This window comes from Anas platyrhynchos, chromosome 3, assembly GCF_047663525.1.
Source record: "Anas platyrhynchos isolate ZD024472 breed Pekin duck chromosome 3, IASCAAS_PekinDuck_T2T, whole genome shotgun sequence".
In the NCBI taxonomy this organism is placed as follows: domain Eukaryota; kingdom Metazoa; phylum Chordata; class Aves; order Anseriformes; family Anatidae; genus Anas; species Anas platyrhynchos.
This window is the reverse complement of record NC_092589.1, coordinates 12337921-12362869: the sequence shown is the minus strand read 5'-3', so window position 1 is coordinate 12362869 and position 24949 is coordinate 12337921. Positions and strand designations below refer to the sequence as shown.

The window sequence follows — 24949 nt, the reverse complement described above, 5'->3', positions numbered from 1 at the left end:
GGACTTCCATACTTTTAAAAAAAATAATATTTAGTGCCATAGCCCACGGTTAAAATAGTGAAAAATTAGTCTCGTTTCAGAAATTATTTATTTATAGAACGAACATGATTAAAACATAAAAAACACACAAACTGCAGCTGCAACAAAAAAACCCCACCGTGATTTACGATTATTAAATCTTTGATTGCCATGTTAATGTTTCTTTTTCTACCTTTCATTTGCATTTTAATCTATCGAATCTTTACAATTTTGCTGCCTCCTACTCGAATGATTGATTACACATCTGAAAGGAAAAAAAAAATCCTAAGCTTTCTGGGCGAGCTTCTATTTTTCCTCCCCCCTCTCTTTGCTGGTTAGCTTTCTGAAACCTTCCTCAACAATGTTAATGCAAGCAGGACAAATTAATTATGCTCTTTTAAATGTCAAAGGTATAAATAAAAACGCTCCCCCCACCCACCTCCCTCTCCTTTACCCCTCGCCCCAAATGGGAATATTTTTCCGAGCCGCTTGTTTTAAAAGCGAGAAGGAATCACCCTGGTAAAATACAATTAAAAGCAGCATACGCGCAGCATCGCGACTGTAAATAAATATTATTGCAGGGACATTTACCTGGGGGCTGTGGGGGGGGGGAAAGGGGCAGGGAGAGGCAGGGAGCGGGCGCAGCGGCAGCGCTTCCCTTCTCCGCTCGTCCCCAGCTTTGCCGCTGATCCCCTCCCTTGCCCCCCCTCAAAAAAAAAAAAATTGGGGTGGTTGGGGGCTGAGGGGTCCCCTCGGCTGGGGGAAGCCGGGGAAAGATGGTTATGGGGCACCCAAAAAGGTGCCACCTGCGGGGATGCGCCCACGGAGGGGAAACCCACGCGGGGATGCGCCCACGGGGGGTGCCCACCCGGGGGTGCGCACCTTTGGGTGCGCCCAGCTGGGGGTGTCCGGGGGGGGGCACCCACCTGGGAGATGCTGATGGGGAGCAGCCGGGGGGGACACGGCTGCCTGGGGATGCCCACGGGGGGATGCCCACCCGGGGGATGCCCACGCGGGGGCATTTTGGGGGAGGCGGTGGAAAAGGAAAAGGGATGGGGGAGGCTCCGCACCTGCGGGCGGGGGGAGAAAACCTTGTGGGCAGACGGGGAAATTTAGGGGGAAGAGGCGGCGGGTTGTTGGGAGAGTAATGGTGAGGTGTCCCGCGGACTGCAGGTTTATTGTGGGGCGGTAACTCCTGGATTTATTTATTGCCGGGGCCATATAATAAAGATAATGACCGCAAACTCGAGATAAATGCTTACGCCCGTAGCTGGTCAATTCTTTTTTATTTGAGAGAGTGATCCGGAGAGGTGAAAGTCATCTTCTCCCGACCACAAATATCAGTCTTGGTTTCCACCACGTTATAAACACGCCATGCAAATAGCGGGGCCGCTGCCGGCCCGGGGGGGGCTGCCCCTTCCCTTCGCCTTCTGAGCACCCGCCGAGGGCAGCGCCCAGGCGATGCGCCGGGGAGAAGGGCTGCCCCATGGAGAAATCACATTGAAACAGGAAAATGAAGGAAAGTAAAATAAGGGAAAATAAAATAAGGTAAAATGAAGTATAATAAAATGAAGTAAAATAAAGTAAAATGGAATAAAGTAAAAAAAGTAGAAAAAGAAAAATAAAATGAAGTAAAATGAAATGAAGTAAAATAAAATAAAAATAAAATAAAATAAAAATAAAAATAAAATAAAAATATAAATAAGAAAGGAGCCGGTGGCCTTGGGGAAATGCCCCTTGCGATGGGGCACGGCAGCGGGAGCTGGGGCTGAGGGTTGGCCGCCGCACCACTATCCGGGGCTGCTCCCATCCTGCACGCCGGGAAGACACCTGACAGAGGTGCGGGGGGGTAAAGGGAGAGAAAATGAATGAATGAATGAATAAATAATTAATTAATTAAATAAAAATACATAAATAAAAATTAAATAAAGAAAAAATAAAAAGAAAAGAAAATTTTAAAAAAAGGGTAAAAAAATAAAAAACTTGAAAAAATGAAAAGAAAATTAAAAAAAAGGAAAAAAAAAGAGAGGGAAGACTCTCGTGGTTCGTGCGGGGGGTAAAAGGAGCCGGCTGCAGGGTGCGAAGAGCCTCAGTCCTCGGCAGCCCGGCGCTGCCCCGAGCCCTGCCCGCAGCCGCCGGGAGCCGCAAGCGGCGGCCCCTCCGCGCAGCCCCGCCCGCAGCCCCCAGGGGCGAGCGCTCTGCTCCCAGCACGACAAGTTGTCTGTCTCACTTCAAAGGCTGATAACCTAATTGTTTCCAGAGTTTAAAAGTAATTAAGCTGTATTAAAGAAACCAGTTTTCTTCGCGCCGGGTCTCCGCTCATTCAGGCGGTGAGTGGGAGCCCCGTTTCTCGGAGAAATGCATTAAAAATCGTGCATTTATACAGCATATGCGAAAAATGTAAACAGATTTCGTTTTTGAAAGGGTATGGGTAAAGTGGTGGTAATTATGTATAATTAATGCTGAAGGGAAAATGAACACATAATAGGTTCCAAAGATTAAACCATCTGTAACTATCAGGGGAACTTTTAAAGTTTCTCTCTCTTTTTTTTTTTTTTTTTTTTTTTTCAAAGACATCTAGTTCCTTTCGCTAAGGATTTTTAGATGTAAAAATTCAAGCCAATGTTTGCCTCTCCGAAGTATTCTGATTTGAGAAACAAATCCCTAAAAGGTTTCAGCAATCCTCAATCTACAACTTTGAAGATCATCCAATACAAAAATAAATCGAACGGTAATTTTAACCATTGTTAAAGTTTACAGCACTTAATTTAGTTACGTGCTGGCTTTCCATTTCTGATTACACCATAAGGAAGTTATTTTACTGAGAAATGTTAAGATAAAGTATAGGCATTCCCACACATTCTTTATATTTTTTTTCCTGGCGTATATTTATTAGAGTCCACTCAATCTACTTCAATTGCTAGGTGATGCAGAATCACTGGAGCCTTTTTTTTTTTTTTTTTCTCCAGCAACATGTTTGCAGGGTAGAAGCAGACTGTGAAGATGCTTATCTGCACACACCATGTCCAGCACAAGTGGATATAAATGTAAATGTTTCTCCCATCTCGGATCAAGTTCGCAGAAGCAAACCCAGCACGTTTAGTGTCTGCAAACGGAGCTAACTTTGGTGATAGCACCAAAACCCATTGCTAACAGATTTGGGGGCACTGTGTGAGCTGTGACTTCTGCCTGAGAGTGTGCCCACCCCACCAGGTACATGGTACACGTGGTGGCAGAGCCGCTGAGCCTCCCGTGCCAGTGGGACAGCTGCCAGCCCTGCAGGCTGGTTTGCAGGGCGGGTGCCTGGGCAGTGTGGGGCGAGCAGCTCAAGTGCTTAGGAGTGGCAGTGTTAGGACTGTTTGTCTTGCTATTGCATCCTCCTGGGGGGTGAAAATGCCTCGACTGCTCCCGGTCCGAACTGCAGGTCTGGATGGTGCTGGATGTGGCTGGGGTGGTCTCACCCCAGGGGGAACGCTGCCTGTGGTGGCCAGCTGGCAATGTAAGGGGAGGTTTGGGCCGGCACCCCCACACCCTGTTTATTGCCTTTCGCTTTGAGAAGCAGGTTTATGAGCAATGGGACTGCTTTTCGAAGTGCACCCTGTGCAGAGATGCACGGCTTAACCCCTCAGACTGATGCCTGTGCTGTTTCCTCGCTGCAGAGGCCAAGCAGCTGTGTTTCAGCTTGGGGGTTCTGACCAGCCCAGGTGGAGATCCTCAGCTGAAGACCCTGAAGCCATAAAGGGGCTTGCTCCTCAGCGGCTGCTCTGCTTTAACCCCAGTAGTGCCTTTTGGGCTGCTGGCTCCTCAGGCTGCCTGGGTGAGGCTGCCTGCGGCCCCCTGAGCTCACCCAGGACTTTTCCTGATCCATGTCCCTGGTGTGCAGAGAGCGAGGTGAGCACTTGGGCAGGTGGGATGGGTTGGAGGGGAGCAGGGCTCAAACAGGGATTGTGACCTCAGAAACTCCTTTTAGGGGATGAAAGCTGTAAGGCCCAGCTTGCTCCAAGCAGTCCCCAAAGCTGTTCTCTCTGCCCGTGCTACAAAAGCCAGTTTCCTACCCGAATGCCCAGATATTTGCTGCTAACAGTGTACACAGGCAGGTGCACCATTCGCTGGCTCTGCCCAGAGTGTGCTTACCTGGCTCTCGCTTTGTTCCTGGTATAGCATCAGCCACAGAGACCTCAGCCAGAAGCTTTTTCCCATGCCTGGGAAATCCCCTGTGAAGACTCCTGTGTTGAAAAATCCCTTCTCCCCCTTGGTGTCCTGGACGGAGATAAAGGACAACACCCTTCCTCCCCCCAAGTTTGTCACTGTCCTTTAACAGAGTAAATTACCAGCATGCTTCCCTTTCTGATGCCTTTTGATGTGCTAAGCCTCACGCAGCCACCTTCCTCTGGCAGGGTGCCTGGTGGGGCTGAGCACGAGTGGGACACGGAGTTAGTGGGATCCCCAGAGAGGCCACCGAGGGCGAGCTCCCAGGGATGTGTTGGGGTGACACAGGTGGCCCTGCCTGCTGGGAGGGCAGACTGCCCCAGTATGCCTCAGTTTCCCCATTGCTGGTGGTTGTTTTGCCCCATGGCTTGTGGCAGCGGGTGGCTGCTCTGGGATCGGGTCACGGCAGCACAATTAAACAAGCCTTGTTAATGAAGGGATTGGCGGCGTCTTCCCTGATGGCATTAAAACCTCCTACCTGGCAAATCAGTCCTCCCGCTAACCTTGTTCTCCTCTTACACAATGTTTCCCTTACTGGATCTCGTTAGTATTCTGCTACTTCCACTGCTGCTCTTTCTCAGCAATTGAGAGGTGCTGAGGTGGCGGAGCCCAGGTTTGCACCTGGGTTTAGCTTTCTGCTGAGTTTGGGGAGTTGCCAGGCTAGTGAATCAGAGCCAGGGCTTGCATTTCAATGGGATGATGGAGAAAGGCTGGAAGTGCTTGTTGTGGGGTTTTTGCCCAAGCATGACCAGCTGCTCTCCTGAGTCAGTGTCCCTGTCCAGGCCAGAATGGGCCAAAAATGAAAGGGAAAGGCTCAGCTCCATTTAACATCTGTCCTTGACTTTCTGAATGTGGCAGTGGTGGCTTGAGAGGTGACCAACCTCTCCGTGGGTGCCACTGTGCTCATCTAGCAGAGGCCACCATCCCATGGTGGCTGGAGGCTGTGCCAAGCTGGTGCCCACCAGCAGCTCAGGAACCTGGTGGTGGTGGTGGCCTTCAGCTCAGCTTGGGGATCATGGACAGGGAGTGACCAAAAAGTGCAAGAGATGCTTTGCTGGGAGTCCTCATCTGAGTGATGGGAACGGCCAGAGAAGAGAAGTTTGTGCTGGGAACCTCTTTCAATCACCCCTCTGCAGGTTAGGTCAGGGCTGGGAGGTCACCTTGCCTCATTTATACACTGAGGGTGCTGGAAGGACATCTCTTTTCCTCGGCAAAACATTTTCACATCCAGGACACAACTCTGCTGCAAGAGGCAGGGCAGTTACAACCATGCCTGCTCTCTTTTTGGGGTCAAAAAGAGAAAATTAACACAGGTTGAAGCAGGGGGTCCCACTCCTTTCCTACCTGGCCGTAGCTGGGTGCTGCCTGTGCATCTGTGCCCCCATGCCTGGGAGGTGCACACGAGCTTCCTCTGGGAAACTCTTGCAATGAAGAAACTAAGAATAATATATAGAGAGAGGGAGGTGTTTTTGTTTTTTTTTTTTTTTTTTTTTTTTTTTTTTTTTTTTTTTTTTAAAGAATGTTTTTCTCAGTATCCAGGCAAGGAGATGTGGCGTCAGCCCTAGGACCTGTATCAGTGCAGGTCCTTGGTCCTTGCCATCAGCAGAGTGAAGCAGCCCTTCACCTGTGACCCAGGAGGACCAGACATGGCCCCATCAGTGCTAGGGGAGGGCTGTGCCATAAAAATGCCTCCTGGGCAGCGCAGGCTGCAGCCTTGTGGTGGACATGACCCCAATCTGCTTCAGATGGACTTTTTATGGTGCTACATCACTGCGGCATGCCCCACCTTCCTCCTCCCTCTCAGCCACAAGCATGCTGGCTCCTAGTGTGAGGCTGCTAATCGATGAGTTTTAGTGCATTTTTTGATTAAAAGCACCCTGGCTCCTGCTGTAAAACTTCCAACCGCTCAGCTGATGCACGGTGTGAGCTTGCCATGCCCAGCAGCCTGATTCAGTGTCACGGGGAAGTATTTCAGGCCTGTTTGCAAGCACTTGGTGTGTGTGTGCCAGCGGGTAGGTCAGGGCTAAGGAGCTGGTATTTTTGAGGGGGTATTTGCTATCCTTCTGCATTTGAAGGAGAAAGGAAAGGAGGGCTGGTTTTTCTACCAGGAGCTTGACAGGGAACAGCTCTGGCTGCTACTCAGATCCTCCTTGTGGAGGAAGCTTTGTCTTTGGTCCCATTGATAATCAGGCCGTGTTCATCTTTTGACCTACAGAATGAGGGCATATACCCTTTAATAATAACAAACAACCAAAAAAATTTCTCCCTATCCACCCGTAAGGGAATTATCCCTATCCATCCATCTGCTTCATTTTGGAAGGCTCCAAAGCCCTTGAAGTCCACACCACCCAACTCTGTTGCCATCTGTATGTGGGAAGTGCCAGCTTTCCGCACGCAGACATTTAGGAGCTATTGCTTGAGCAATTACTTTGGAGTTACTGCTTAAATTTGTTGTTCTTGGACAGCCTTTAGGATTAACCACCATTTGGTCAGAAATTTTTTCATTTTGGAAGAAAAAAAAAAAAGCCCTGTAATAGTAATAATAAACAATTCCCTAGTTTTGACTCCTTGAAGCTACCATTGTGAACTAAGCTCTGTGCAGGCAGTAAGCAAGCATTATTTTGTGTCAATAAGCAATATTTTGTTCCGTGCACAGCCAGGAGTGCTGTAGCACAAAGCAGCCCAGCCCTGCTTTCCAGAGAAGGGCTCTGACCTTGCTCCTTGCTGTCTCCAGGTGGAGCAGCCCTGGTGTTAGCTGAAGTCCCACTTCCAGCAGCAATGAAGAAGTATCTGTGTGTATCCAGCTTGAAATACCATCCTTCAAATTTTGGCTCGGGGAATTCCTCTTTGACGGAAGCAAAGAGGAACTTGGTGAAAAGCTTTGCTTTCTAAAACTGGTTGACCCCACAAATGCATGGGAGAGTGAGCTCTGTGATTCAGACCATACAAATTCCTGATTTATCTAAACTCTCCGAGGCCTGCAAACCTTAATAAATGGGGTTTCAACCAAGGCTGTGCTTTCTGCAGCACTTACAGCTAAAAATGAGGGAATTCATATGTTGATTGCTACTCAGGGCCCCTGGGTGGCTCTTTATTGTTGTGCCGAGACAAATTCAGCAGGAAATGTGAAGTGCTCCCCCGAAATAAAGGGGTGACCTCAAATCAGCCAGAGTGCAGAGGAGAGCTGGGCTTGGTTTGTTCTTTTTCCTTCCACATAGCCAAGGTAGCTGTGTGATGGCTGTGAACAAGTACGAAAGGCACATGCTTTCAGGAAGACATGAAGTACCCTTTACAAAAACTGATTTGTTTTAATTTCTCCTCCCTCTTTTTCATCCCTGGCTGCTCTATGTTATGGAAGTCTCCTTGCCACGAGTGCAAAAACACACTCAAAACCAAGAGATGTGTGAGAAAGCTGGTAACTGAAGCTACGCAACCTCCTACAGCATGCACAATCAAAGAAAGTTGGTATTAACTTCATGGTTAGAGGAGAAAAGGCCTTTGAAGGAGTTGAATGGAGCTGTTTGTTTTCCCTTCTGGAGCCCTGCTCCTCCAAGGCACGCTGTCATGCTCACTGGACCTGAGTTTTATAGGTTGGACTGCAGCCTCTGACAAAACTGAATTTGCTTTAAATTACTGAAATTAGATACTTATAATCCAAAGTAGCAGCCTAGGGGCTCTCTTGTGTATTATCCTTCACTCTCAGCCCTATGCTTTGTAGTGTCAATGGAGTAATTTGTTAAGAAAGTAGGGATATAAGGCAGTAACTCTGAAACCAAGGAGGAGCACAGACCAGCTCTGTGTTTTGCTGATACTTGTTATCCCCTTACCGAGCAAGACAGTGCCTCTCGTGGAGGTAGTCTCTTCAGAGCATGTTTTTGTCAAATTTTGGCTTTGGGAATTATGATTTGAACACTGTTCTTCATGGTGTTTAGGTGGCAGCACTGCTTTCTTCCTTTCCCAATGAGGTGGGACATCCAGGGCATGGGGGGGACTCTTGGGCTGGGCAGCAGAAGAGGGATTTCCTCCTATACACAATGACTGTCCAGCTACTCCCTTTCCAACCAAACTTTTGATGAAAACGGAGTATCCAGATCTCCTGTACTTGCTGGGCCATCTTTCCCAGCCACCTTATTCCATGCTGCACATCCTCATATCTCTGGATCAGATCTTTCAGCAGGGCAGTTTTATTGGCTTCAGGGATGGTTTCTATTAACTGAGGATCTGTCCCTTTGAATTTCTAGATCAGTAAGATAAATAGTCTCGAAATTGTCAGTTTTCTCCTTCTTTTGCTTGTAGCATTATTTTGTGTGTGTGGGTAAATGTGCACATGTGAAAGACTAAATGTGAAATGCGTTAGATGGAATGGATGCTGTAAAATTTGCAAGGAAAATCTTTAGGCATGTGGACAATTTGGGGACTTGTCTTCCAGCTGAACTGTTCCCCTCCTGCTCTTGATGGTGCATTTCCTTAGCTGCAGCGCACACCCGTGCCTGTTTCCTGTTCAGCGAGGAGTAGGAAGAAGCCACCGAGGCTAACAGACACCCACGGCACCTATATCATCACTGGGCTGCGATGCATTCAGCGTACTGAACAGTAATTCTCCATCATCCCGCACTTGAATGATCCAGGCCTATTTATTACATTTCCTGATGTGCTGCCCTGAGAAGCCCTACCTGCGTTTCCCTATCTCTATATAAGCATTTAAGGGGTTTTGTTACCCAGGAGTGACTTTCACGTGAGAGCAAAGAAACACCCTCGTGCTGGCTTATACTCCAGCAATGCTCCAGCCTGTAGTCGGGGTTATGTACTCCCTGCTGTAGGGCAAACTGTTTCACTGTACGATGTGGAGCCATGGGTCTGCACTACTTAGAAGGGAAATGCTTCCTTGAGACCTCTCCTTTACGGCAGCTTTCATGCTGCTGGTGACCCGGCATGCGCCGGGGCTGCAGCTTTGCCATCAGTTTTGGAAAACCTTTGGTTTATGAGCCTGTGCTTTAGGCATGTGAAGAATATGTAAATGTTTTCAAAGTGATGGAGCCAAGCACAGAGGTCCCCTCCATACCTCTACCCTCTGTAGCAGGACTTGTAACGTCTATGAAGGAAAAACCAACGTATTAATTTGCTGCTGCTACTGCATAGTGGGATTTATGCACGCCGTTCCCTTACTGTTAATTGGAGATTATCACATCAGGGCTCTCATATCACTAATAGAATAAATCCTTAAATCACGAAGCATTTAATTGTTGCCAATTAAAAGGCCTCTTCCTCCTCGTGCTTGCGTTGTGGAGCTCTCAAATATAAAAGCCCAGGGAGAAGCAGCTCTGGTGACACCAAGGTGGGATGGGAACAGGGCACATGGCTGCAGGTGGATGTTGTCAACACATCGGAGGGAGGAAGGTGGGAAGAGGTAAGTCCTGGTGGGATGCACCCTCACTTTTTTTTCACCCGGTTCCTGTAGTAATACCCAGAGGTGTTTGGGGATGGGTGCATCCCTGGCTGGACCTTGGGGCACTTCTCTTCCTGAGATAATTCTGCAGGCCCAGTTTGTCCCAGAAAGGGATCCTCTAGGCTGCTATGGGTATGCAGGCTTATTTACTTGCCTGGCCTGAGACATCTCGGATATTTAGTGACTCAGAAGCTCCCTCTGAGTGCAGTTTTCAAACTTATCTTTTTGTTAAAACAGAGCCTCGTAGGCCAAATTTAGCATTGAGGCATCATATGGATCATATGGAGGGCTGGGAATAAAATTAATTAATGCATGGATTACAATGACCTATAAATGTCATTGTTTCATCTCAAAGATATATTGGTACTGTAATTTTTACTTAACTCTTTCAAAGGACCACATGTGAGCACAACTGAATGGATACGGAAATTATTTATACAGCATGTTAAAGGGACATTAAAGCATTTCATAGCATGTGGTAGGCCTCTCAGCGAGGCGAAAGGCACAGATCAGCTATCCAGCTGTGGTGTGCTGCTTTGGCTGTGCCAAAGCCACCAGATGATGTACTTTCCTGCCTCTCTCCGAAATAAATGCGAGCAGGAGCAGGCTGGATGCAGACACTCCCGGGCGGGGGATCCCCATTTTTATCTGCATCTCTAAATCTGCAGTGGGATGAGGGCGGAGGTTTCATTTTCCAGCTCTTTGCTGGTTTTGTGTCCCTGCTGTGTCATCTGCCCTGAGGCTCATGGAAAAGGGGTGGTTTGCCCCATGCCAGGTAGGCATTGGTCTTTGCATAGTAGATTTGCGCAGGAAATCCAGCAGTTTTTGGAGATCAGTGGCATGTGTCTGCTGCCAGTCTCAGTGACAGTGGTGGTTAATAAGCCCTGTGGAGCTGTGCCTGCTTTGTGAAATAATAATAAAAAATAGAGAGAGCAAGTATCCAGCCTGCAGGGGCTGTAGCTCTCCCAGGAGGTGGCTGCATCCTCTGCCCACCCGCTGGGCCTCTTCCCAAACCTGGTGGTGATCACCAGTGGTCAGCAAGCACCGGCTGTTAATTCAGACATACAAAATGTAAGTAGAGATGAAACAGATGTGTATTTTACACATAAAAACAACATTTGCAAGATATGTGCTATATATACGCACAAAAATGATACATACTCATGAAAAGAAGGCTGCAGTGGATTAGATGCAGGGAGCAAAGGGATGCAGGTGACTCTTGCAGCTGTGGAAGAAGCTGTAGCTGATGAACCTCCCCAACACCCACCTAAGAGGTGCATTTTAATCCCCCCCCCAAAGGTGGTGAAGGAGCAGTGGGATGATGAGCTCAGCTGCGTGCCTCCCATGCACAGAAAATAAGGACCATGAACTGTGGCAGCGACCTGGAGGAGCTTTGTGGTGACACCATAAACCAGCCGAGCTTTGCCCTGGGGTTTATGGCGATGTCGTCACAGCGCCTTGATGGAGAGTGAGCCTGACCTTGTGATTCACACTTGACCATCATTTATTTGATAATCTCTATACGTTGTGGCATTGCAAACTGCTTTGCATGTGCTGGATTGAAATGGGTGCCTGAAACCTCGGCAAGGCTGGGGCAGAGCCTGTGTTTTGGGCAAAGTAACAGTACGAACCTGAGCACGAGTTTGGTGAACGGGTTGGGCCAACGTGTATCTACTTGTGTCTGAACAGCTCTGGGGATGTATCCTATTTTTCAGAAGGGAAGTTGAGTGATTTTTGGATGGTACTGAGACACCCACACCCTGTGTGGTGGACGGAGATATTTGCCGTCTGATTTAGGTCATGCTGTCGGTATCTGGCCCTGAAGCACAGAGAAGTTTTAAAAACAAAGAGCAATTTAAGGTTGAAATGTCCCAAAGTAGAGCAATTGGACTTTAGAGACCAAGTTGCTTTTGAAGACTTGGCTCGGTAAGACCCCAGGACCCCGATCACATTGGTGTTTGGAAAATCCTATGCAATGCATATCCCTGGCAGGCTGCACTGACGTTATGCTGTGTGCTCGGCATATAGACAGCCGTGACCACAGGTAGGGGGAAAAACTTGCATAACATTCACCAGAGTGGCTGTGAAATGAGATTGGGTAAAACATGTTTGGTAGGATTAAAAAAAAAATAAATAAAAATACAGCAGGATAGTTTATGTTCAGTTTTAACTGTATTTGACATTGTGATTTTCCTCTTTGGGATTTACATAATGGAGAAGATTGTAACGCAACATTGCCGCTGTAAGTACCCTTTGGCTGGCACCTTTGCTTTGAAAACAATGCGGTCAGATTGATTTTTGTTGAAGATTACAGAAATTATAAACAAGGAAGTGACATGTGCAAAGCGAGATGGCTCTGCTGATGTGTGGAGTAAAACAAATCACGGAGTCCGCGCTGGGGCTGCCAAACAAAGTGAGTTTTGTGTTGTCGGCGTATTTGCATAGTACAGAAAATGCTATCCACGTAACTGGGAACCATAGGTTCCCCTCTCAAATTCCTCTGTATTAGTAGGGTATAAAAAGGTATCGGTTTCCAAAGTAACCATAACAACATGTTTTCATGAGTTCCTGTTGAGAAGCCAAAAACCTTTGTGAGTAATAAATCAAGCAGTTTATATCTCTGAACTTAAATCTTTTATTGGTTACTGATTAACTTAACTGTGCTGCCTGACAAATCTTCATAATAAATAAGCTAACCAGCAAGCACTTAAAAATCGAGCTAACTTTGTTTAAAGGAATATCACTAAAACATGATCTACATTATAATGAATTTGGCAGTCAGCATGTGGTAATGTGCACGTTTCAACATGAATCTAAAACCCAGAAATCACAAGACATGGGGAGTTATAAAGAGATTGCTCTGCAACTGCTCTAAGTAAATATACATGTTGATATCTATCGGCAGCGTTACTTACGGGCAAAAGGGGCGAACGATCGGCGTCGTCCTTCCGAAGGAAAATAGTGGCAAAACATCTATTAACGGCCAGCGCTGAGATTGCCTGTGAGCAGAAAGTTATACCAGTCATTTGCGTGATTTTAGAGGGCTGATCTCTGCGTGTCCTGTGATCACAGCCATATCCTTTGTGAGGTCAGGATCTTGCTGGCAAAATTTTGGGAGGCTTTGCTCTATTTTTTTTTTTTTTGTGTGGAAGGCTTATGTGAGTTGTTGGCTTCCACAGTAACTCTACATTTAAATTAATTAAACTGTTGACAGTTAAATTGTACTAAGTAGCTTCGATATAAAAGATGATTCCCAGATTTTTTCCATGCAACTTAAATAAATAAATAAAGAAAGAAGAAAGAATCTGAGGAACTTCGTTCTAAACATCTGTCTGGGCAGATGTCAAAATGCAGAGTGTTGCTGCATTATACTGTGAGTATATGACACCATGTTATTACTCTTGGCTTAAATATTCACAATGGATTTTATGATCTATTTAAAAGAAATCTTTGAGAGTGCAAGCTCTTATCTTTTGTCATAGAACAAGCACCTATGCGGATCTAATTCTAGAGTAAATATTGAAAAATAGCACAATGTCTTTTACATCTTATTCACAGCACATGAATATTTATACGGAGGGAATTATGGATATGTGACTGTGGAAAAGATTTGGAAGATTTTTCATTGTAAATGCATTGTAGTGAATAAATTCCTTTTTGAAATAAATTCATATTATTCAGGATTGCTCTGGATAAAATCATAAGCTTGAAGCTGTATGTTAGCCAGCTGATTATAATCTAGAATGATAATCTGCATTTCTTCAAGAAATAAGAAAGAGACAGTGTCAAGGACATTACAAATCCAATAGTAATTTGGGGAATTGAGTGAGAATGAAGTAGTGCTTCTAATGCTAATATTCCAGAAACACGTTGTTTAATTTTTGTTTCCAGATTGCATATATTAACCCATTTTATTAACCTGTCTATAGCCTTGATTCAATAAACCATTCCTATTCAGCATAGCTCTAAAGCATATGTTTGCCTTTAAACACATGCTTAAATCCCATTGACTTTTTAATGCTTAAAGTTAAGCATGTGCTTAGATGTTTTTGCTTGGGTCTGTAAAAGAAAAAAAAAAAGTATACTGGGGAAAAAAGCAATAAAGGATGAAATTTTTAGAATAAGAAAGCAAACCCCCAAACTGTTCATTATCCCCCTGTATGCTCAAGAACCTGCGAACTATTTTCTACTAAATACCTGAAACAAACAGAAACGATTTTCATGCCTTATTTTGCAGTGTACTTGGACATTAAATTGCTGAGAGTCTGTGCCAAAGAACCCAACAATAGTGGGAATATCTCGCTGTTTGCTTAATGAGCAATGAATGGAAGTGTGAAGGTGAAAAGACAGATTCTGGGTGAGGGAGTGACAAGGTGAGACTGCTTCTTTATCACACCTTTTTCTTTTTCATTTTCAAAGCAGTAAAAAATAATAAAAATAAAAGCTGTGGCTGGGAATTGCTCCGTAGCTCGCAGCCAACTGACTTGCGTTTACTCCCATTGCTTGCTTCATGGGAAATGTCAGCTTGCTGCAGAAACTTTTAATTGGTTTATGAGTGATATATTCAAGCTGCTTATTTCCTAAAACATCTGTTTTTGTTTTAGTTCCCCAATGTCAAATGTTTGGTGATATCCCAAGGTAACACACTGTTTCCAAGTCATATTTCCTGGGGTATCTATCAATAAAATCCCCTTAAATTGAGCATAATGAAATTAGTACAAGGTAGTCAAGAAGTCTCCAGAATCAAGATATCAGAATGTCTCTATTCCCATTATTTTTTCTTATTGCTTGTGATTGACTGCTCTTGGGGTTTAGAGGAAGAAAAAGCCATGAGAGTTATGGCTTATTTCATCTTTTTTCCCCTACCTCTCCAATGGCCTTGAGCAACTCTAATTTGTATTGTTATGTAAATTGGAATTAAGCCAGGGGAAGCACAAGCCTCATGCTGCACCCAATGGCAAAATCCAGTCATTTTTTGACTCGGTGGATAGTGAGACTGAAACTTGCTTGAAGATTTGTCCTCTCCATGTGACAACAGGAGTCCTAATGTAAACAGGCAATTGTGAGAGCTAAAATGAGCAAAACATTTATAAGAGGTTTTCATCTGCGTGCACAAACACATATCCATTTCCCACCATCCTGTGGCTTGGGACAGAAAGGAAAAATGCATTTTTATATAGTAGTTATCCCTCCTCATACCTGAACATACGTAGGGGTCTTCTATTTGGACCCCAAAACATGCTTAATTTGCAATATTTATCTACTAGGTGGCCCAAAAGCCACTTGGATCTACATTCATCTATCATTTATTCTGAATTTTGTTTTTAAGCTTTGGGGGAAAGGAATACTTGAGAAGTTTTTTCCTGAGTTTAAGGAAGTTAATTAGAGGCAGAGGCTGTCCAACTGAACTCAGTCAAAACAAAACCCACCTCAGGACTAAATCAAGAAAGTGTCACTAATCAAAATAAGCCTGAAAGCAGAAGAGGAGGGGGAAAAAAATAAGTTTGCAGATTAACTTTCTTACCAAACTCATTTGCAACCGAATGAAATGAAGTTATAAGGATAAAATTCTCAGCAGATTTGCACAGCACAGTAATAGCCTTTATGCTTGGAAATTTATGGGCCATGGACAGTTTATAAGAAACGATGTAGTTCATCAGAGAAGCAGACTGATGGAGCACATGGGAGCATTCTGCACAGGAAGTTGGGTTTTGGAATAATACTTACTTTGATAGAGTTGTTTTGTTAGCTAAGTAAAACAGTAGGGAAGCCAATGGCCACTTAGGCTTCAAACATAAATATATATTTATAAGTCACCCAGCTGCTTAATTGAGATCTCTAGTGTTTTCCCTAAGTATATCTTATCCAAAAAACAGTAACACAGAAAATAACAACAGCAGCAAAGACCTGCTGTATGCTGAGGTTCATTTAATCAGTCAGTAGTAGTTAGGGGGAAAGTAGAGCATTATTTTAGGGGCAGATTCGTTGAGGCTCCCAGAGGCTTTTCAGCACGAGTTCAGGTTGGGCTCAGATTGCTCCCTAGAAATTTCCTCCCAAAGAAGTAGTGGGATAGGTGCCTTTTGCCATACTTCTGACCTTTTTAGTGGCTTTTCCTCTGAAGAGGAGACCAGTGCAACCTGTATCTGAGTTGTGGTACCAAAAACTTGCAACGTGGTTTGGAAAGATAGATGTTGGGGTTCTTGCTAGAGGCTGGCTGCATTGAACAAGGAGGGGGAGGGAAGTACGTGGTGCTTCAAAATGTCCTCCAAGGGAGGTCACCCAGGAAATGGCTCATTAAATTTGAGCAAAGAACTAGGAAATAACATTTCACACTGCTGGACTAGAACAGCCTGGGTGTATTTGGTATCCCTAGAAAACACCTGGGAAATCTGACAAATTCTGGGGAGCTTTAGGAAACACTCTGGAGGCTTCACAAGGGTGCTTTATTTCTGGATCATGCCTCCAAGATGGGGTATAGGGTACAGCTTCCCACTCTGGGCACCCTGGGGTGCTGGCCAGCTCCCCCCAAAAAACTGGCTTTGTGGAGTCCAAGGTAGGTGGACGCTGGGGACTTGGGCTCAGCTTCAGCAGCCAATCCTCTTTCTTATGTGTTTTTCTCTTCCCCTAACAGGGGTAGGTTTTATTTATTTATTTATTTTAAGGAACCTATCTCTGCTCAATCAGGGCCTCAAGCACAGGGTAAGATCTAAACACAGGTTACAATAATATATTAAATGGGGACCTCAGAAACATTAGAGGGCCTCAGCAGCAAAAAATGGACAGAGCTGTGAAAAAACACACTTGATGGCCACGAACTGCTAAATACTACTTGCTAAGCACCAAAATATCACAGAATTCCAATCTGGTCAAATTCTGGGGGGATTTTGGGCTGCATCTGTGGTTGGGACTATCCTGAATGTTCACCACAATGCCCAGCTACTGGAACAATGCTTTTTAGTTGATATTTTTTAATTTCCCTTTTTCCCTCCCAGTTCTCAAGTGTATTTGTGTTCAAACCAGGGTTTGCTCCTTATCATGTTTGCAGCCCATTTCCTCCTCCTGTTTTATAGGCAGTGAAGTCTAAATGGTAAATTAGTGACATCTTCATTATTATGGCAGCAGAGTGCAGTGCCATCCGAATGCTATTCCCTGTAGGAGCGAGCAGAAGGAGAAGCTACAATGGAAGCGAAAATGATCGTATTCCTGTATAAATATCTGAAACCACAGCCAAAAACTGCTGTGCAGCTCTCTAGCTTTTCCTGTCGCTTCATTTTACCAGCTACATGTGAGCAGGAAGGAAAACATCTTGAAGAGCATTCACTGGCTTCAACAGCATCCTCCTTTCTTGAGATGCAGCCGATTTTATCAATAGCTGCCGAGCCACGCGGCTGGAAATAGGCACTGGTATTTCAGAAAGCTCGGCTCGCTGAGGGGGTGGACTCTCCAGATTTATAAGGAGCTCTTCCATCGCTGTTCGCACCTTCCTTGGGAAAAAAAGGCTGCCAGTAAAAACGCCCCAGAGCTTACCAGACAGTGCGAGCCAGACGCTGCAGTGATTTGCTGCTCTTCCTTTCTTGTGTGAAGTAGGGGAAGCCTTTCAGCATTGGATTGTTTATTTTGTTTGGTGGCAGTTGCCCAAAAAAAAAAACAAAAAAAAGGTGGGGAGATCTTAAATAATATAGTGGTTCAGGCAGCTTGAAGGTGTTGAAGAGAGCTGCCTGAAATCAGTTTATAGCAAGGTTTTAAATTGTGGTTTTGGCAAATCCAGAGCAGCAGGTTCATTTCCCATCCCACAGAGCTTGCCTCTGTGCTCCAAGTTTGCCCCCAAACTGAACGTGTCTGTGAGTGTCAGACCATCCTGGGGACACTTGCCGCTTGTGGGGCAAAACTGAGGGACTCTATGGTTGTCCCCTCTCTTTGCCCCCTTCCGTGATTCCCACGGGCACACTGCTGTAGCTTCTGAAACCTGTGCTGGAGGCCACCTCTGTGCTTGTGCTGGAAAGGAACATCCACATTGGGACTATTTCTAATGGGAACCTAGCCCTTCCAGGCAGGAACTGGAGGTTTTAGCTCTGTCACTGCTTGATGTCCATAAAAAAAAAAAAAAAATTGTGCATGCATTCAGGGGAGCTCATTCTTTGCAAAATTTGGCTTCTGGTTTGCTCTGGGACAGGTAACACATCCTATAAGTTTTCTATCTGAAGGATTTTTTTTTTTTGAGTTAGAGATTTTATTTTAATCAGACTTTAATATTGGACAGCTTGAACAAATCTCTAGTTTGTACCCAGAAGAACAAAAAATAAGGTAGAAAGAAAACAACTGTTCTTTGTAAGGGGGAAGATCCTCATGCCTGAAGCGTGACACAGCATTGCAGTTTGCGTGGCTCTGTCTGAGTGCAGTGCTGGCGTGCCAGTTCTCCCAGAGAGCAAATCTACCTATTCTTAAGCAAACAAACAAAGGCCTCCTTGGGAGTGATATCAGCTACCATTTTGCTTTCCTGCCCCAGGATCTCATTTTTAAGGGTTGTTTTTTTTTTTTTTTTCCATTTTCATTTTTTTTTGTTTTCATCAAGGGGTGTTTTTTTTGTTTTCAACTTGAGTGGGGGTGCTGGCAGTCTCCTTGCACAGCGTAGCTCCTAAACTTCACCGAAATTTTGCTCCTGTTCCCTGGGAATCAGTGACATGACAGAGTCTGGTGGTGGGACAGCTGGCATGGCTCAGAGGTGCTGGAGCTGTAGCGGTAACCATCTGACCCAAGGACGTGTCATTTGGCTCTCTCTGCTGCTGTCCTGGCCTCCTGCTCTCCTTTCTCCTCATGTGACGTGTCCTCTCTGGCGTATTCATCCTGCCTTTGGTGTGTCATGGCAACTGTGTCAGATCTTTTATTATGACTTTTTTTCTTTTACCCTGCGACTGAACCCCGTCTCCTGGGAAATATGGGCTGAGCCCAAAAGACGTTAAAGTGTCTGCCAAAATGTTTTTTTTTGAACCTATGGAGAAACAGAAAAAAGACAAAAAAAAAAAAAAAAAAGGTCATCCCATCCTAGTTACGGCCACATTGTGTGACTTCCATCACGTTTGTAAGGTGGATATTTCCCAGATTATGCAAAAGCAGTGTTGCAGAAGACATGACACAGGGTATTGAAGGAGACCTAGGGAGGTCACTGGTCCACCCCTTCACCTACACAGGAGCAGCTATTCTTGGGCCAAACCCAGAGTGGACTGAAGACTGGCACGTGTGGCTCTGTTTGGTGTCCATTCCTCTAACTGCAGTTGGACCCAAACACTGGGGAAAAAAATTTAAGAAATTAAAGAATGTGGTGTTTTTCCCAAAGCGTATTGATCTGTTGCATTATCGTCATGAGGCGCAGGAAAACCAAAAGCATCTAACTCTCCTTTGTCACAATCTCTCTCAGTTTTGTAGCCTGACACTGCTGCCTCAGCATTTATAAGTATATCATGGTTGTTTTCTGGGTGGTTTTAAGTTATCGTGGCTGATCTTCCTGCAGATTCGCTGGTTTCTGTAGGAGCTATTGTGCACATACCAGTGATCTCTGTTCACTGAGCACCCATTTGTTGGAGGCAGCCAGCATTTTGCAAGTGGTGGGAGGCCGTTTTGGACTTTTTCATCTTTCAGATGTAGCAAGCCTAGAGGAAACCAAGACCTTGTTCTAACCTCACATCCCACTGGGTCCTGGGGTCATCATGGGATGTGGTCATCAGGAGTGGAAAAACAGCAGCTGAGTTAAGAAATACATTGCAGGCAACCTTGCTTCCTAACAAATTTGCTAGCAGGTTTTCCTGGCCCATCAGGTGTGGGAAATGACAGCCTGAAGAGCTTGTTAAATGCCAGGTTGGTGTTGACTTTTCAGTGAGTGGGAGAAAAGCAGGGACCAAAGCTCCTGGAGGTGGCCATGGTTGAGTGCTCCAGCAACAGCATTAGGTGCTGAAGAGAGGGGGAAGAAAAAATCCCCGTTTTCAAGGGAATCTAATTGCTCTGAGTGGAGGCTGGAGGGATACTGCAGTACATTTCACGAGAGTTTACATAGTTCTGGATCCTCTGCCACTTAGAATGGAAAAAAGAAAGCCAATCTGTTTGATCAGGCCTCTCCCACTCGATATGTGTATTGGATTCTACATTAAAGCTTTTAACAGTTACGTACACATCTGAGCTGGAGCTATTGTTAGCCCATGTGATGGATTAAGATCAAGAATGTTAATGTTATCCAAAGGAACGCTTTTTAATGTATATTGCAATTGTATAAACAGGGTCACCAGAGCTAAATGGGATGTCAATGACCTATGAAGATCATAAAGTAAACAAAAGATCTTAAAATAAGCATGTAACCTGAACACGTCGGGGATTGTTGTATATCAAAGGCATTTGCTTATATAAAGTAAGGGAAAATTACTTACGGGTAATGTTGTTTGCCACAAGTCTACCTCTTGCCTGCTCTACAAAGGAAACCTACCCGGAGGGACTGGGGTATGTCTCCATCCACCAGGAAGCACCAAGCCTGCGGGTCCTGGCCGAGCAGAGACGAACTTTTGTACATGCACAATAAACACACACTGAGATCCCAGGGAGCAGCGATAAGCCATCATTCCTGGTGAGCAGCACAGCTCCTCCTGTGAGGGAGGATGACCCTCCTGAATGCCTAGGTTGGGTGGGTTTCAGAGCCCTGGTGACACGGGGAGACCATGACAAGTCTCTGGGTTCAGCCAGCTGGGTGAGAATTAGCAAATGTCAGGTGGTAGAAAATGCCAGGAAGAGTCTAAGCTGGTTTTCTTGTTTGTTCATCTTGATTTTTTTTTTTCCCTTCACTAAGTACATTAGCAGGACTGATATAGGGCTAAAGAGGAGAGGGACTCTATCCTGGAATGATAGGACAAGGGGTGATGGTTTTAAACTAAAATAGGGGAGTTCTTCATTAGATATAAGGATGAAATTATTTACTATGAGGGTGGTGATGCACAATATTTAACTTCATGAGAACATCATAAGAAAATGTTCAGTGAAGTAATGGTGTACTATGCTTACTCTGTATAGTAATTGTATCAGTTTGTTAATAAGTGTTCTTGGGAAAAGTCTATGCTGGCTAGTTCATATTTTCTTTTTATCAGATTATTTACTTCCAGCTTTCTTTTTTTTTCATAGCAGATTAAAATACTGATCTAGAGTAACCCACCTCTTTAAAAGAAAACAACACTTCCTTCCCCTTTCCTGCCATGCTCCCCACCCTGACCTTTTCTGATCCCCCAGTTCTTCACCTGTCCTTCATAAGTCTTAGGTTAGCCTTTCAGAGGTGGCTGCAGTTAGCTCCTTAATTGCCATTAGGTGATGTTCACCAAGCCCAGTTGATCTGGAAGTACCTAGTTTACTTAACTAGCCCACTGTGAATTTATTCTAGTGTGGTGTTAGGTTGGTAGCTTATACTTTTGCTTCTGATTTTATTTTTATTTTTTTTATATGGTGCAGGGGTATGGTTGATCTTTTCAATAAGAATTGATGGAAAGCAAGTTGGAGAAAATAGGGGATTGGTCAAAGATTTTATTTCCCACACATGCTATTTTGTTACCTGTACAGAAAAGCTGCTGGATAGGAGAGCTTCAAGAAGGTGAGGACATGACTATTTCATCCTTTAACCTCTGTCACTCTGTGCCTGAGAATATGATCTGGGGTATCAAAAAGTCATGCTGGGTAGCAGCACAGGTGAAAAAAGTTTATGGTAGGGCAGGTTTGAGTGCTCCTCTCTGAGTAGCTGAGCACTGGGATGAAGGGATTTGCAGTTAATGAGTGATCCCTTTGCCTGCAGCCCTCATCCTGATCCATGCCATTTGTAGTCTTGCAGTCCTGACAGAGCTGAGTATATGAATGCAACCATGAGGCAGTGCAATGCTGCTACTAAGAAGCAAGGGACTGAGGAGTGGTTTTTGTTCTCTATGGTTTGTTGCTTCTTTTCATGTCTAAGCAGACATTTCTGTGGCTTCTCTCTTACCTTTCTTCTGGGGCTGGAGTTCCCTAAGCTGCTCAGGAAGGCTGATATCCAAGAGCCCTTCCCATCACCTCTGGAGTTTTGCTGCCATTTCAGTTGCCCTTCTTGCTGCTCTAAGCAAGCCCCAGCAGGGTCTGTGACTCCTGTCCTGAGGCTGCTCTCCTGGTTGTGCTCCCTTTCTCAGGGTCAGGAAATCCTGTTTAAGGCAGAAGAGGATTGCGAGCCAGGTTCTCCAATATACTGAGAGCAAAAACCTTCTTTCAGCTCTTGGAAGAAAGCTCAAGGAAGCTGTTGATGTTTAAAGCAGTTGCTTTGGTTGACAAGCTGCCCAGTGGTGTCCCTGATTGTTCTTGTGTTACCTCCAGGGGTTTCTTTGTTTTGGCTTAATTTGTTTTTTGTTTGTTTGCTTCAGAGGTTAGTTTCCATTTACCTTTGGGAATTTTCCATTACGTTAATGTGAATTGGAATAACAGTGCTTCAGAAAGACTACGTAGAGAAATACGGGCTTATTCCTTGGCTACTGAGAAAAAGATCATGACACTGATAGACCCTTGGTCTTACAATTCCCATTAGGTGTGGATATAGTTCTGATTTCTTCCTGAGATATAAGAACCAATGCACCAAAGGGAAGGTGAATCACCCATATACAAAATGGCCCTTGCTACTTCAGTAGGCTCTTCAAAGCACGCAGAAACTCAGCTGTTCTCCATTACAGATATTACGATAGTAATCAGCAATTTAAAACTCTTTCAATAATTGTTAGCCCAAAAGGTTTTGTTTATTTGTTTACTGGCATTGAATTATGGTTATTATCAGCTCTGAATGACATTCAGCATTCATTCTGCAGCTCTGTCTGTTTTCAAATATTTGGGGATGTCCTCGTTAGGATGTTTTCAAGGCAATTTCATTCACAGCAATTCCAAAGCACGCGCTCTGTATGTGATCAATTAATTACCACTTGTAATCAAAATTTTTCTTAACATGAAGAAACACAGACAGCAAATATGCCTTAAACTGTCTTTGTTTTGTCAGGAAACGACCTCCCAGCGTGTTTTAAAATATGTGAATAGGTTTGTGCTCTACTGAGAAGCGTTGCTGTGTGGCTTATCCTCCACAAAGGGCTGCAATGAACAGGACTTTGCATAGCATTTATGATGGTGGGGCTGGTGACTGTGTTATGGTTTTGGTCTTCCTGACTCTAGAGACTCTTTTAGAGGATGTACGTGATGCTGTTTTTTTTTTTTTTCTGATAGGTACTTAGCACTGGAAACATGACAAGTGCTCAGAAGCAATTACAGGGATATCAAAGAAAGTTCAGCTTAATTAATAAATTTTCCCTGCTGGTAGAAATTAAGCACGTTTTCACATTTTGTCCAAGTGATTTAGGAGCAATGTTCACGTTTCAGTGGAAGCTAAGCATCAGATGTCTTCAGGCATGTGTGTCCACCACAGTGATGTCTAGGTGCTACTTCCACTGTTTGGCACGATGTCTACATAGTGGGTGCTTATGCAAGAGAAGTGACTGAACTGGAATAAAACAGCTTAAAAGGGAGGTGGTGAGTCTGGGGGTTAAGGTGAAGAGTTGCTTGGGAGAGATTAGATTATCTGCCCATCACAGGGCTCTTCCTGTTTGTTTGTCTGCATCATTTTCCAAAATATCTGGTGCTGGCCTTTGTCAAGATAAGATGATATGCAGGTTAGATCCTGTGTGGTCTTGTCCATCGGGAAGGAAGGGCGTTTGGCTAAGTTAAGAAGCTGAGAGTTGCAGAAAGCTGGTCTTGAAGGGAGCTTTCAGCTGAAGATGGATGAGCTCCCCTGCTTTGTGGACCCGTTCCCCCTGTTACCTGATTTCTTTATGACAATCTGGCAGTCGCCTTAGCTGGTCTCTCACTGCGAGACAGCGCGGCACTCACAGCGCTGCAGGAAAAATGAACCCATTCAGACCAAGTAAAACACTTGGAAAAACATGCAGATGTCTTTTTTTTTTTTTTTTTTTTGGTAATGGATTTTTTTTGGTGGGTCCCAAGTTGCGCTTCCTCTTAAGGCTTTGCTTACAAAGACCTTTTTGTGAAGACTGTCAACCTTTTCACTAACTTTGGCAATTTTCTTCTGGCACCTCTATCATAGAAGAGGAGAGAGGAAGGGGCTGATGACAGGAGCCCATTAATTAAAATTAGATACTGTTTTAATATTGGTCACTGTCTTGAAGCCGTAGCAATAGCAAAATGCCTTGGTCTTTTTTCTTCCCCCACCTGGATGAAACAAAGAGGTGAGGTTCTACCCTGCACTGAGCCACCATCCTGTGCATTGAAATGGGGGTCTTGAGAGATCTGGCTGAGCTTTCTGGGTTGTCCGGGCAGATTGGTACCATCTGGAAGGCTGGCTGGGGAGGGGATTTAAAATCTGGACCCTGATACTGGCTTTTGAGTCTTCCATTTTTCTAAAGTAGCTTTTCAGTGGGAGTAAATGACTCTAATTGTATTGAAGGAGCTTTACTAATTCACACCAGCTGAGGAGTTGGCCCCTGAGGTCTGGGCTGGCCTGTTCTTTCTGTGTCACTTTTTTTTGTTTTTTTTCTAAACCCAACATTTTGGATAATAGTGTAGAAATAGAATTCCTGGCTGCTTTGCAGTCAATTTGAGATGCAGCAACACCTTTTGGGGCCAGTGTGGCTTTCACCAGTGGCTCTGCTATAAAGAGGCTCTGCTAAATATTTCTGCCTGTGGAGATGTCTTATTTGCCTGTTCCACCTCCATCCAGGAAAGGGACAATGAGATGGTCGGTTGAGGCTGTGGCAGCGCATGCCTGATGGTTCTCGCTCAGATGATTTAAGATGTTTTGGCCCTTTGTAGCAGTAGAATGAGTAGAAGGAAAAATACAGCTCTCCCTCTGCTTGTTTTGGGGTGGTTTAAGATTTTGGGCTGGTTTGGGGTGGTTTAAGATGCTGAGGTAGTGGGGATTTTGGCGCTGACTTGATTGCACAGGCTCTGCTGTGTGGGCATAAAACCCCAGGCTGGAGGTGCTGAGGCTGGAAGCACTTTTCACAAATTTTTGTGCAGATGAGTGTACAGCACAGCTTTTCTTGAGGTAACCAGAGAAAGAATATTGCAGTTCAAATGTTAAAACTGAAGCATGTCTTTACTTTGCTTCTTTTCTTCTTTATTCTGCCTTAGTTGTAGAGTCCTTTAAAGAAGGAATAAGAAAAATCTCCTGCTTGTCACTCTTTCAGATGGTATTAAATGACCTTGTTGTGAAAGAAAAAGCTAGTTCTAGGTAGCAGC

At 44.8% G+C, this 24949-nt stretch overlaps 1 long non-coding RNA gene across 26 annotated transcripts in view; it reads left to right on the top strand.

Annotated features, from left to right (window-relative positions):
- Positions 1–3648: 3648 nt before the first annotated feature.
- The window catches only part of LOC106016651 (uncharacterized), a 63300-nt gene continuing 41999 nt past the window's right edge, over positions 3649–24949 (top strand). For 14 of the 26 annotated variants that reach the window (XR_011807995.1, XR_011807992.1, XR_011807981.1 and 11 more), the window contains exons 1-5: positions 3650–3909; positions 12579–13046; positions 13911–14046; positions 20136–20282; positions 21152–21290. This is a non-coding gene — a long non-coding RNA (uncharacterized lncRNA). Of the gene's footprint in view, positions 3910–12578; positions 13047–13910; positions 14047–20135; positions 20283–21151; positions 21291–24949 lie in introns of all 26 variants that reach the window. The other 12 variants (XR_011807996.1, XR_011807994.1, XR_011807993.1 and 9 more) reach the window with 6 other exon arrangements.